The following is a 13,770-nucleotide window of genomic DNA, read 5'->3' on the forward strand; positions in this document are numbered from 1 at the left end:
AGCACCATCCGCCAGATCGTGTTGTCTTTCTTATCGCCGGGCTCCGGTGACTGCGTGGCCATAACAGCGCTCGCCGACTCGAGGACCGTCTCGTTCTGTGCAGTGGTGTCGGTGTCGACAAAGAGTGGATGCTGCTCGACACCAACCTACCATTGTACCCCGTCACCTCACTCCTTCCATTCGAGGGCAGCAAGTTCCTGCCTATCTACGATGGTAATCCGGAAGGGCCTGGGTGATCTCCATCTAGTGGGGTTTCCATGTACACGTGGGTTAAGCATTTGGATGGAGCTTCTAAAGGTATGACATGGTTCTGCAACTATCTTTAAGTGAACGGCGAGTTGTACGCCGTTGCGCAGTCCTCCAAACTCCTCACCACTGTTTACAAGTATGATGTAAACTGCTAGCTAAGACGGAGCTGCAAGCGTCTCCGGATCCATGAGGAATTCCGTCTACGATATTAAAATTGATCCCTACTCTAAAGAGATAGAGTTGGATATCACTGACGTTGGTTATGTGATATCTGAGGTGCTCCAAACTTGTAACAAAGAGATTTAGGTTTCGGGAGCTCTCTGCTGGATTCATCTAAACCCAAGCCCGTATAGCAGTATACCATGTATTATATACCGTTTAACACGGCGCCATGGTATGTGTGCGCGCATCTATATACGTACCAAATCATGGATGGATCTATGTGCTAGCTAGGTTGTGATTACTAGTTGTATGACTTTTACTCCCTCCGTCTCGGTCTCAGTTTACTAGTCTTCCTCGTATACCTAGATCGTCAATTTAAGCTATATAATTTAAACTACATAATACAAAAATTATATCATTAGAAAATATAATATCTAAATTTTTTAATAATATAATTTTTATAATACATAACTAATGCTAACTTAATCAAATTTGCGACCTAGAGGTACGCGCACGCTTAATAAACTGTGAAAGAGGGAGTATCATTTTTCTCCTTTTAGATGACTCGATCTATTAGCTTCTCCTCGCTCTGGACTTGAAGGGAACAAAAAAGAGACCAGCCGCCCAGGCGATGGCGAGGCGATGGATGGGTAGAAAAAACAAGAGAAGCGATTAAGAGCAGATCCCAAACTTAATTCATCAGCTTCCGTTGGTTAAGCATTTTTTTTTCTTGATTTACTCCCTCCTCCTGCTAATTAAAAAAACACATCCATGCTTGCTTCTTTCCTTATGGACACAAGATCGGAGAAAACAGAAGAACAACCAACCAACAACACAGGACAACGAAAACACGATGGATGGGTTACCTGCTGGATCTATGGAGTCGACGACACTGCTGGAGAGGATACCCCACCACGCCAAGACAAGCAGAAATCTAACTTGTAGTCATACGTGCTCTCCACACACGGACAGTCATCAGGATTTGTATTTATAGAGCCATGACAGTCATCAGGATTGAATTTAGCGAAAAACTGAACGGGAAGGGATGGAGGGCCGATATGCAGTGTCGTGGTAGTGTTGGTCACGTATCGGTGACGTGGCTGATCATCCCGTCAATCAATTAAAACGCCCGTTGATCCCGTGTAGTAAATGAGAGGAATCTCCTCAATCCAGAAAATTAATTGGGGAATCGATGAGGAAATCTCTTATCCGTGGAATCGAGGAAGAGAATACCTACTCCCACGAATCCATGCTGTGGCGTTGAAGAAAAACGAATCCCATTTAATCGTGTGAGGAAATCTGGTCAATCAATCTAATTAATAATTAGGCTATTTTAAGAGATAGAATTAGCGTGGGAATAATTTGAGGGATATCCTGTGAAACCAAACGCCCTGACACGCAATCAGCGTGAGAGGAAAATTTTCGTTCCACTACTTCTTTCTTGGGTATGAATTTGTAGAAGAACCCTGCTATGCGTACCACAACACGTGTACGATACTTGTACGATCAGCCTCGAGAGCAAGTATAATAAGTCTGATCAGTTAGCTATAAAGGTTAAAATAATATATTCATATTTAGTTGGAGGAGAGAGAGGAGGAGTGGACTCTAATGCAAGAGCCAGCTCTAGCACCTGCTCCTAGACACTTTGTGAGAGTGAAATATGGGTCATCCATTAATAAAGTAGTATATGATTATAGACTTACTATTATACATGTTGGCATACATGTTAGCTACAAATAACATGACACATGTCTTATAGCCAAGAATTGGCTATACTTATTAAACTTGCTCCGACAGTACACGCGGGCGAACAAGACCACGTGCCTTCCTTTGCTATTTGCCTACTCATACTCAGAATTAAAGCCGGTCAATCTACGCCACCAAGTCTAATATCAAATTGTGTTCTTTCTTCTCGTTGTTCGTGTTTGTGGCAGATTTGCTCAACATTGAGCATGAAAGTGTGTATATATGCAAAACTTTGTTCATTTGTTCCATGAGAATTCGGTAGCTCCTTAATCAATATCTTTGTAAGGGCATCTTCACTGGAGCGACCCATAATGTTCTGGGCTTTTCAAATCGGTTCACGCGGACAAGCAGACTGGTCACGCATACGTACTTTGGCGAGGCGATCCAAACGGAATTACGGTCCGGCGTGACCCACCAGTTCATCAAATTTAGAAAGCCGATGCGTCTACACGGACAGGTCGCGGACAACGCGCATGTCCTCCTACTGAGTGACGCGGGCCCACATGGAAGCGGCCCGTCGGCAGAAAGCTGACAGGCGGTAGCAGCCACAGCCATCAAAGTTGTCGTTGACCATTGCCGACGAAGAAGCATCTCCAACCTCGTCGCGCCATCCTGGATGTCGTCGACGACGTGCTCCAGGGTGCGCCCCGGAACTCCCTAGAAGAGGAGGTGCCCCTGCTTGTTCCAGCTGTTCCGCCGGCCGATGAGGCCGATGGTGTTGTTCATCTCGACATCGTGCTGCGCCTGGAAGTAGTTTACCCACCAGGCATCGTTGCCGGTGGCCGCCCATGTTGGATCGGCCCGCTCCTTGGCGGTGAGGCGAGCCCGGCCGGGCCCCGATCACGTCCCTCCCGGCGCTACGTGTGCGGCGGTGGTGGCGGAACAGGGATATCCCGCGCGATACGGCGTGCACGTCTCCGCCACGGTGAGGCTGCCGTGGCCGAAGCCGTTCGCCGCGGAGATCTTGCGGGACGATGACATTGGCGGAGGAGGTTGGGAACGGCGAGGAAGGAGGAGATTTGGGAGCGGCGAGAGATTGGGATGGGGACGGAAGGAGGGGCGCCCTTATTATGCAGCGCGCCAGGCGAAGTGGCAGCGGGGCGTTGGACGCAATAAACGCCGACACGGATGGTCACGCAGCCATACACGACGAGACGCGTCCCTGCGTCACCGGGGGAAGCTGGGACGCCATTAACATCGCTTGACCAGAGGTAGACGACGGGGTTTTAGGCTTCTGAGTCGCTGACGCTTCAGGCCCGCGTCTCCTCGCCTCGCTTTTCGTTGTGTCCGGCGTGCCCGGGGCGTCTCATGTGTAGCGGGAACAGGTTCGAGACGCTGGTCACCGTATTGCACCACGTTGGACGGAAAGGGCCTTTGGGACGCGCGGCTGGAAACGAAATTTCGTCAAACACGCCCCAAATTCTTTTGAAAGACGCGGCTCGAGATGCTCTGAAGAAGCCAAGACAGGCACTATTAGGACTGTTGTTTTGTTCCGGGCTGGAACTTGGCGTAGGGTAGTGGGGCTGATGTTGATTAGCTTGGGCCAGAGGAAAATTAGTACTGTGGAGAAACATAGTATGTGGATCGTATGTAAATTCTGGTGTGTGGAGCAATTTCGTTTGTAGAATATATGTATGGTTGAGGAGGATATTCAATTAGAGTTGTTTTACATGTGAATTCGTTGCGTGAAAACATATATTAAAATCTCACAGCCTTGCAAATAAAATTTCTTACATGTAAACATTCTATGTTCGCACACAAGTTTTTAGAGAAGGAAAAAACATCATTTATGTTCTATGTAAGAAGAAAAGACAAATTTTGATCTATGTAAGAAGAAAAGACAAATTTTGATGCTCTAATATAAACTATTCATGCACTATTATTTTACTATCTTTTTATGCTGGCACATAAGATTTTTTTCAAAAACTTCTGTATGAACATACAACGTGCGGATGACACAAAAAAGTTTATTCCCGACTTTTTGTATTCTTTAAAATCAGATTTTTTATGTGTTTTTTTATAATAGATTCATATGCACCATAACCCAAACCACCACCTCCTTGTACTTTTGGTATGTAAACGTGACATGTCATTGTGTACCTCATTTTTTCAAATTCGTTTTTTGAAATTTCAAAGGCATTCAAAATTAAAACTTGAAGAAAAGGCAAAATAGCTCGCTCGCCTAGTGGAGAATATTGATATTGTGTGATTAGCTATCAGTCTACTCAAAACTAACTTAGTTCTTAGTAGAATGGCGGCATCGAATCTTAGTTACTTCCCATGTTACAACTTACCTATAGCTCGAGTCCGAGGTAAATCTTACGATTTAGAGGCATTTTCCTAGTTGTAATTTCACTTGTATCCGAAAAATCTTAGTTGTAATTTCACTTATAACTAAAACAAACTAGTTGCAATCTAACTTACAACTCAAATACAACGAATTCGATACAAATTCAACAGTTATAGAAATCTAATAAGCACTAACCTAGTTCTCCGTCAGTGTAAAGTAGCAATTCCCACATTGAAAAACTCGCCGCATCGCTTGCCGTCTTGGACTCGTTGCGTGCCAACACATGCGAGGTCGGCCACCACGCTCGCGGTCGCGGCCACCTAGACCTACACTCCTTGCACAAAAATCCTACACTCCTTGCACCACCTCGGCACCTCACCTCCCTCGTCCTCGCATCCTACCCTCCAGCCTTCGCTATGAAATCCACGTCCCAGCTCCCAACCCCGCGCCTTGCCAGTGCGCTTCTTCGCGACCTGCTCCTCCTCCCGAGCGTCGGCATGCTCAACTCCGGGCCATTCTCCCCTCCCTCGCCTACGGCCGTGCCGTGCACGCGCTCGCCGCCTGCTCCTGCTCTGCGTACGCCGATGCCTTGGTGTTTGTGCAGATGTAGGGAGATGCAGGGACGTGGTCGGCTCGATCAATGCCTACAATGTGTTCGAGAAACCAGACATGGTCCTCCGGACTTCCCTCGGGGGTGACAGGTACGAGAAGAACAGGAGGATGGCGGCAGGATCGTAGGCACTGGAGTTCTTGGAAGGGCATGTTGTTCACTACAGGAATGGAGCTAGACGCCGACGGCTGGCCGCCCTCGGCGTAGCCAACGTTGGACATGGCGTCGTGCCGAGTCCAGACACTCTTGTCAGCGTGATCTTGTAAGGCGTGTCCGCAATGGTCAGGCCTGCCATCCATTTGTTCTCATGAATGAATTTGAGTCTGACTTGGTTTGGTTTTACACAAGGATTGGAGCAGTAAAAGATGCAAGGAGGTTGTCCGTAGGAATGACGGAGGGAGACGTTGTCAGGTGGAGCTGCCTCTGGCTTCACCATGCCCCGGCCTGGTGTGCCGAGTTCTGCTGCAACCTTGGCTGATGATGACACATCACACTCGCGCCTTTGGTTTGTTTGGTCAAACTGCATAAGCGATTCAGGTTCTCTACAAGAAAGAATTTGTTCAATAATACAACTGTATCAGTTTTGCACAACAACTCTCCTCAGTGTGCAGGTATCTCTACTATTAAGAGCAAACTGGTGAATGCCTGGTGTCACATTTTTAGGATGGACAATAATACCCCACGTCACAACATAAAACGCAACTAACAAAACAACCCATCCTATCTCGTCCGAAACCCCCGTCATAGCTTCGTCCATTCAACAAACCACACCTCAGCTCTCTCTCTCTTTGCGTTTCTCCCGAGTCTCTCTCTAAATTATCCCATGCCATCGTTGGCTTCCTTTGCGCCGCGGATCTCTCGATGCCTACCGGGATCCCCCCGGGTCACCGCGGCCAGGTTTCATCCGGACCCCGTCGCCGTTCTCTCTCTAGCGGTATCATGGTTCTGGTTGTGGCAGTCTTGATGCCGGTGACTCGGTGGGATCCAGCGACCGAGATCTTGCCGGCCGGGAGCTTGCTCCATCGATCTCGATTTATCGAATTTCCCCTTAAATTAGTGAGTTCTTCGCCCAGCTGTGATTTCCCCCTTTGTTTCGTAATTTTCTCTCCTTACGATGAGGTATCGCTGGTTCCAGATCCAAAGAAATAATGCTGGTTAGGAAGTGCTTGCAGTTCTGGTGGAAGTTATCTTCAGTGTTGTTTCTGTTGGATACACTTGCGACCAAATACGGAAATCCTATTTTTAATGCGAGCGCCACCATAACTAAAAGAAAATTGAAAATTGAAAATGCTTCCCGATCTATAATTCCTTTGGGGGATGATGGCTCCCGCTTCGCATGGCGCTCCTGAGGCACCCTCTCCGACCGTCGTCACCACCGTGTCGCCATTATCGCCGCCCTCTCCCTCTCGCATCGGACGAGAAGCGATCCTCTCTGCGGTCTCTCGCGAAGGCCTGTTGACGCGTCATCGAGGTTACATCCATACGGGATCAGATCGATCTTGGTTCACGAGGTACGATGGAGAAAGGATCCAATCCTGGCGGGCAGATCAGATTCAGGGTTTGGATTTTGGCGCCAGCATCACGATTGATGGTTTCAAACTCCGAATTGGGCCGGAGACGAATTCGATTTTGTTGCGCGATCGTCAGGCCACGCCGCCCTTCGCGCGTGTGTGTCCTGTGATCCGCACGGGAGGCCATCTGAGCCCGGTTGGTTTAATGGTGGATCCTGGCTCTGGGCCTCAGCCCAACACTGTTCATGGCGCCGCGTTGAGATCTGGTGATAATCTGGACCGGCCTTCTCTATTCCCCAGTTCCCCCATTCGCATCAACCCTAGATCGGCTTCATACGCGAGGGTCGTCTTCGTCTCAAACCCTAACCCCAGTCCCAAATCTCGTGATTTCCGTCCAACAAATCCACCCCAAAATTGGCAAGGAGTGAGATCGGGTGATCGTAGATCCTTCGCCACCGTCGCATCCACAGTTCCTAGCATGGATCGAAGGTTTGGTGCTCCTCGCAGATCCCCGCCTCGAAGATCTCCTGTTCGTGGTCGATCTCCGCCGCGCGGATACTTTGGGTACCGCCCGCGTGTCGGATCTGATGCGGATCGTCGTGATGAGCAGCGACGGTGGGAAGAAGAGCGCCGCCGTGATGATAATCGGCGCTGGGAAGATGAACGTCGTCGTGAAGAAGATCGACGGCTAGCAGATCAAGAGCGCCTCCGCGAAGAAGAGCGAAGACGGAATGAAAATCGGCGTAGATTGGATGATGAATGCCGCCGCGATGCTGCTCGCAACACGGAGCGTCTGGCCCGTGAACGAGCCCTGGAGGAGAGACAACGTATCGAGGATGAAGCTCGCGCAAGAGACAGATGGGCACATCGATCTGAGATGCTGCCAGATTCCTCCAATACCATCCCCTCCGCACGAAGCAAATCTCCTGATGTAAGTCGAAACACCTCTATCATTCCTCAGTCTGATCGTGTTGATACTGTAGTCAGCAACCAACCTGCCCATGAGGGTCTTGCCCCAAGCATTAGGATTCCTGCTAGATCTGCTACTTTGTCTTCTGCTCCGGATCCAGTGGGGTCCTTTGTACCTCCACTGGTGATGGCTACTGCTGGTGTTTCAAACAGGACGGACAACGGCTTGCTCATTCTGTTCGCTTAGCCTGTGCTTGTTGTGGTTCGAATCATCTGGTACAAGTCTGTCAAGATCGTGAACCTTGGGAGTATGTTGCACCTTTTTATGGGAGTGAGGAATTTGGTTCTGGCTTCTATTCAATTCCTGCTGCTGAGCTTGAATCACCTCCTTTAGATCAGATGAACTACGCTCATATTACTGTGGAGAAGGGTGATGTTAGTAGTAGAGATATTGAGCACGAGTTTGATGTTTGGGCTGACTCCATGAAGATTAACTGGAGATTCTTTGCAAAAGTTGTCTCTCCCACAGAATTTAGGACTAGGTTCCCCTCTGCAAAAGCTATTGAGGAGCTTGCTCATTTTGGTAAGTTGTTCATGAAAACTGTTCCTGGCGCCATCATCAACCTGGAGAAATGGACAGGTGATATTGAACCTGTTAAGATAATGGAAGAGGCATGGTTTAGAATCAAAGGGATCCCTATGAAGTTCAGAAGTAAATCAACTGTTTTCTATGCTGCTAGTCTTGCTGGGAAGCCTCTGGCTATTGACAAGAACTGTTTGAGAAACTTTGCCTATGTCAGGGTCAAAATTGGTTGCCAGGATCTTTCTTTGATCCCTAACACAAGACTGGCTGAAATCAAAAAGGGTTTCTATGAATTGCAGTTTACCAGAGAGCTCTTTGAACCAAGTCCTCCTCCTGCTGCTAGGATCTAGCTGCTGCGATCACATTGATGGAAATGACAATGGACGGGGGACACCTAAGAGGCAGAGAACTGGTGGCAATGATTCTGAGGCCGGATCACAGTCTGCTCCTCCTGCTGTTGGGTTGGGTTCTTCTTCTGGTGTTCAGAGACAGATCACTTACAATAACACTCACAGAAGGCAGGTCGCACAGGCAGAAAAAGGTAAGAACCATGTTGTTGAAGATTTTTCTTCTCTTTCTCCTGGTCATGGGGCAGCAAGGGTTCAGACTGATGTGCTTGTGTCCCAAGGTGTGGTGGTTGCTGGTCAGGCCTCTAGGCAGATAAACAGTGAACGTCTTGATTGTGATGAAGAACTCCTTGCACAAAGAAAGGATCCCTCCTTCCAGAAATTTATCTGTGGGCTTACCTCCTCCAGCAGTGACAAATCTTTCCATCTGAAGAAACAGTTCAGTCAGATCTTACCTCCCATTGTTGAGAACAACTACGAGAAAATGAAGATTTGCACGATGAACAAGTGGATTATGGTAGTAGTGGTGAGAGTGGCGAATCTAGTCAAGCTACTGATATGCCTTTTATTCCTTCAGGAACAGGTATCCTTGCTCTTGCTGTTCCAGTTGCTAGGCAAGATCATGCTGCAGTGGTTATCCCTGTGGGTGGATCTCAGCCTGAAGTGGAGAGCACCCAAGAAGAAGAAGAGCTGGCCTCCCAGGAGAATATTCCAGAAGCCTCCAGAAACAAGCAGTCTATCCAGAATGATGGTGATGATCAAAGGAGGAGGAGCACAAGGGTGGCAGGTCAAGGGAGCACTTCTACCGGGAATTGATGACAAGGCCATGGGCTGGCTGCAGAGAAGAAAAATCTGTCAGGTACAACTCTTAACTCCTCCAATTCTTTTGCTGTTCTTGATGATGATGATATTATTGCTAGAGCTCTGGAAATGGGAATCAGTCAGGATTCCTTTCCTTCTGAAAAAGTTAATTATCTCAAAGACTTAGAGATTGCTAGACATTCAATCAATGAGATGCAGGGGAAAGGTGATGACATATCAATTGCTCAATCTGCCCCCAAATTTTGTTACTTGGGTTATCCGATAATGGTGATGATGATATGGAGGAGTATACACCTGTGATATCCGGAAGGTCAAAAAAGAAGAAGAAGTCAGCGAGATAGGAAATCTCCGAGAGGGACAACGGCCAAATCAGGTGTTGCCTCGGGAGGAGCACATACCGGATCAAGTCGTTGCCTCGGTGAAGGTTGCTAATGACCACCCTTTGTGTGGCATTGTAGCTCGGAGCCGAAACTGAGGAGACAAAACAAGAGATATTTATGATAGGTGCAACTTTGAAGCTGTAGAGGTGTTGGTAAAAAAGGTATGAGTGTCTTCTTGTCGGATTTGTTGAGAGAGCAAGATATTGATTTTGTGGGGCTTCGGGAAACAATCAAGAAAGATTTTTCTCCTAGTTTCTTCGGGAAAATTGATCCATACAACTCTTTTGACTTGGAGGTGGGTACCATCTGTTGGCAGAAGTGGTGGGATTTTGGGTGGCTTTAGGCTATCCAGGTTTGACATCTGTGAGACTAGTTTGGGCAGATTTCATATTAAGGTAAAATTGCTGGACTTGAAGCTACAGGTGAAATGGAATCTTGTGATTGTTTATGGTGCAGCTCAACTGGAAGATAAAGAAGATTTCCTTGCTGAATTGGGCAATGTCTGTAGTGATCAAAGCCTTCCTCTACTTGTAGGAGGTGATTTTAACATTGTCAGATTTTCCTCTGAAAAAAATAAGGTTTTGAGGAAAAATAGATGGACTGATATTTTCAACTCAATCATCAACTGACCATGCCTTGAGAGAGATTTTTATGTACGGGGGTCGGTTTACTTGGTCAAATAATCGGCAAGATCCAACTTTGGAAAAACTGGACAGATTTCTCATGAGTGATGCCTGGGAAAAATTATTTCCTCTTACAACTGTACACAAGCTTGTCAGAGAGATTTCTGATCATAACCCACTCATTCTTGATACTATGGAGCAGAAAGAAAAATCAGCTAGAGAGTTCAAATTCGAAAAATCTTGGCTACAACATGAAGATTTCCTTGATAGAGTGAGCAGAGTCTGGAATAAACCAGTGAGAGCTAATGATAGTCTTGGTACTATTCAAATGAAGTTGAAAAATGTCAGGAATGATCTGAAAGGGTGGGGTGCCAATCTGAGGGGGAGAGATATTAAAAGAAAAAAGGAAATCAGCTGTGAACTTGAGGCCACGGAAATGCTTGGAGGAAACTTATCCCCTTGATGCAGATCAAATAAGAAGGAGAGCCCATATACAGAAAGAGCTGCTGTCTATAATAGACAGAGAGGAGAGTTATTGGCATCAAAGATCAAGAGAAAAATGGTTGTTGCAGGGTGATAGTAATACTGCCTTTTTCCACAAAATGTCCAATGGATGCAAAAGGAAAAGAACCATTTTCTCCTTGAAAGATGGAGATAATATTATCCAAGGGACTCCTGATTTGCTAAATCATGCTACTGCTTTCTATAAAAACCTTTTTGGTCCTGCAAGTGATTCTGGAATCAGACTTGCTAATGAAACATGGTCTGCTGAGGAAAAAATAAATGATCTTGACAGAGTTTCAATGGATAGACCCTTCAGTGAAGAAGAGATCAAGAATACAATTGATCAAATGGAGAATAATAAGGCAGCTGGTCCTGATGGCATTCCTGCTGAATTCTACAAAGTTTGCTGGGATATCATTAAGTTGGACATTATGGCAGCTTTTAATGATTTTCACAGTCATAAAATTGACTTGAAGAGAATAAATTATGGTATTATTACTTTAATACCAAAAGGACCTGAGGCTGATAAGATACAGAAATTTAGGCCAATATGCTTGTTGCAGGTCCTGTTCAAGATATTCACTAAGGTTTTGACAAACAGAACTGTTCCTGTTATGAATAAGATCATTCATCTGAGCCAGACTGCCTTCATTAAAGGGAGGTTTATCACTGATGGGGTTGCTTTCTTGCAAGAAGTCTTTGAGGGAAGCCAAATTTAGAAAACAGCAAGGAGTAGTGTTAAAAATTGACTTTGAAAAAGCTTATGACAAGGTTAATTGGAATTTTCTGTTTGACTGCTGTAGACAAAAAGGTTTCAGTGATAGCTGGATGATTTGGATCAAAAAGGTTGTTGCTGATGGGACACTTAGTGTCAAAGTTAATGACAGAAAAGGTGCTTATTTTGGCAGTCACAAAGGAGTGAGACAGGGAGATCCTTTTGCACCTTTCCTCTTCAATATGGCAGCCAACGAGTCTTGCAAAAATGATTCAAATTGCACAATGAGAATGGATTATTGACGAGGGCTAGCGGATAATGTTGTACAACATGGTGTTGCCATGCTTCAATATGCGAGATGACACTATTCTTCCGATACAAGATGATGTGGAACAGGCTAGAAATTTGAAACTCCTCTTATATCTCTTTGAGGCTATGTCTGGATTAAAGATTAATTTTGACAAGAGTGAGATTATGCTGATTATGTCAGATGACAATAAAATGCAATGTTACTCAGATCTCTTCAACTGTCAGAGTGGAAAATGGCCAATAAAATACCTGGGTACCCCCATTGCAGCCAGAAGGCCTACTGTTGCTGAAATGAATTTCTTAGGTGAAGCAACTAAGAAAAGAATGTGTGGCTGGGTTGGCAACAACATGTCCATTGGAGGAAGAATGATTAAAATATCCTCCTGCCTTTCTAGCATTGGAGTTTATCAGATGTCTATGAGGCTTCTTCACAAATCCACTATTGAAGAGATGGATAAGCCAGCCAGAACCTTCTTTTGGGCAGGCAGTGCAGATAAGAAAAAATATCACTTTGTTAAATGGAGATGGATTTGTAAGCCAAGAAAAAAAGGTGGTTTGGGTCTGAAGGATTTAACAAAATTTAACATCAGCTTGATGTGTAAGTGGTGGTGGAAATTGGAATCGGGGAAAGGCCCTTGGCAAGATTTTATGAATAGAAAATATGTGAAAGATACGAGGCATTTTTTATTCAAAAAGATGTGTGGGAGATTCACCTTTGTGGGCTGATATGATGAAAATCAAATCCACTTATCTTAGTGGGAGAAGAATGAAGGTGGGAAATGGAAATTTGACTAGCTTACGGCATGATGCTTGGTGCAGCTCCCAGCCTACGAAAGATATGTTTCCGGATATTTTTTATATCCGCAATGAACGGAATGTGGACCGTGGCGAGTCTCGTTGCTCTTGGATGGAATTTGTCCTTTAGAAGATTTCTTACACCCGATCTAAATCAACGAGTGCATGGCACTGCTGCACATTGTGAGACAGATTGTCTTATCTCATGAAGGGGACAAACCATGTTGGAAATGGACAAAAAATGGAAAATTTCTCGTTAAATCCATGTACAATCACCTTTGCAGAAATTCAATGGACAGATCCTTCAAACACCTCTCGGAAAAGTAGAATCCCACTGAAGATCAAAATCTGGCTTTGGCTGATTTGGCATAATGCCATTGCAACAAAAGACAATCTGTTGAGAAGGAATTGGGTGGGAAGTGCCTCCTGTCAGTTCTGCCAGGAAAATGAAACTATCTCTCATTTGTTCTTTGAGTGTGTTGCAGCAAAATTCGTTTGGAGCTCGGTTGCAACAGCTTTGGGGGCTCGTCGATAGACCTGGAAGTTTCACACATTTCTTACGGTGGCTTCCCAGAATAATTCCTGCAAGCAGAAATGTTCAAATTGCGGGTCTTGCCGCTATTTGCTGGGCCATATGGAAAATAAGAAATAGATCCTGTTTTGAACATAAGCTTATCAAAAATCCTAGTGAACTGATTAGCTTTGCTACTGTGTTTATGAATTACTGGGCAGGTCTTCACAGTTCGCCAGACGCTGAAAACATCAGGGCGGGTGCTGCCAGTCTTCTTCAGTTGGCTACAAACATGCCTGTCGCTTCGACGGAGGGGCGCCCAGGAAGATTTCTCCGAATTGCTGAAGATCAGATGGAGATGGATGACTGATGCTTGGCTTCCTTTCAATGCTGTCCTGTTGCTGTTCAAAAAAGAGCTGACACTTCCTGCCTAGATGCTTTTGGGCAAGTCCTTGCTGATCAAGATGGAGGCCTTGCTTTTCAAAAAACTGCTGGTGTTTTTTGCTTTTCAGCTCGCTTTTGTAATAATCGTAAAAAAGACAGTAGTTTCTCCTTTGACGTTAGCATTAGGCGGCGTCCCCTCCCCCCCCTCTTCCTGCCGTGCGCGGTATAACACTTTGTTGTATGCCTGTGTGCTGCTTTTCGTTATCTGCGAAAAGGTAATGAAAATCGACCCCGCTGGGTCGCTTGGAAAAAAAAAAAAA

General features: G+C 45.8%; 1 long non-coding RNA gene across 1 annotated transcript in view; it reads right to left on the minus strand.

Moving 5' to 3' along the window:
• LOC124693498 overlaps window positions 1-13,770 on the minus strand; it is a 65,461-nt gene that overhangs the window by 51,076 nt on the left and 615 nt on the right. The window lies entirely within an intron of this gene.

Source organism: Lolium rigidum, chromosome 2 (assembly GCF_022539505.1).
Source record: "Lolium rigidum isolate FL_2022 chromosome 2, APGP_CSIRO_Lrig_0.1, whole genome shotgun sequence".
Taxonomy (NCBI): Eukaryota; Viridiplantae; Streptophyta; class Magnoliopsida; order Poales; family Poaceae; genus Lolium; species Lolium rigidum.